Genomic DNA, 773 nt, shown 5'->3' on the forward strand with positions numbered 1-773 from the left:
AGCGCAAGATAGCCTTCGTGTAGCTTTGCGCGAAATTCAAAACAAACAAACAAACTTTCCTTATGATTATCAGTCGGACTAAGTGATTTTTGGTTCGTCCAAACAAGAGGTGATAAATATATTAGTTTTCTTTCAATTGACGTTAAATTTATCTTAATTCACCTACCTTCTACTCGTTTGAATTTTTTTTTCTGAAGTTTCACTAAGGGCTTGAAGCTAAAGATTAAAATAGAAGGGCATTGAAAAAAGCATAAAAGTAAAGTGAGCATATTATTTTAGTCGACACTAAAATTTCAGTTTTAAAAGTCAAGCATCCTGCTATGTTTTACCCATTGTGTATTTTATTTACAATCCCTCTATGGTAAAAAAACTAAACTGCATACTCACCATCCTTTTTACATTATTACTTACGATATCTGTTTGTCCGTTTACGATTTTCGTGCAAAGCTACAAAGGGGATAATTGCGCTGGCCGTTTCTAATTTTGAAGTGATAGAATAGACGAAAGGCGGCCAGTTAAGAGCACCCTCCGCCACCTTTGGGGCTACTATAATTGAATACTGAGGTTTGACCGTCAATGTTATAACACGCCAACGATCTACAAATGTGAAGCATAATTTTTTCAGCAACGGGACGCAAACTGTGAACCTCCAGATAACTAGTCCGCACGCTAACTATTAGGCCACTGTCGACCTTTTTTTTTTCGTACAAAAAAGCACTCCTCTCTCTCTCTCTCTCTCTCTCTCTATATATATATATATATATATATATATA

This window comes from Limulus polyphemus, unplaced genomic scaffold (assembly GCF_000517525.1).
Source record: "Limulus polyphemus unplaced genomic scaffold, Limulus_polyphemus-2.1.2 Scaffold436, whole genome shotgun sequence".
Classification (NCBI taxonomy): Eukaryota; Metazoa; Arthropoda; class Merostomata; order Xiphosura; family Limulidae; genus Limulus; species Limulus polyphemus.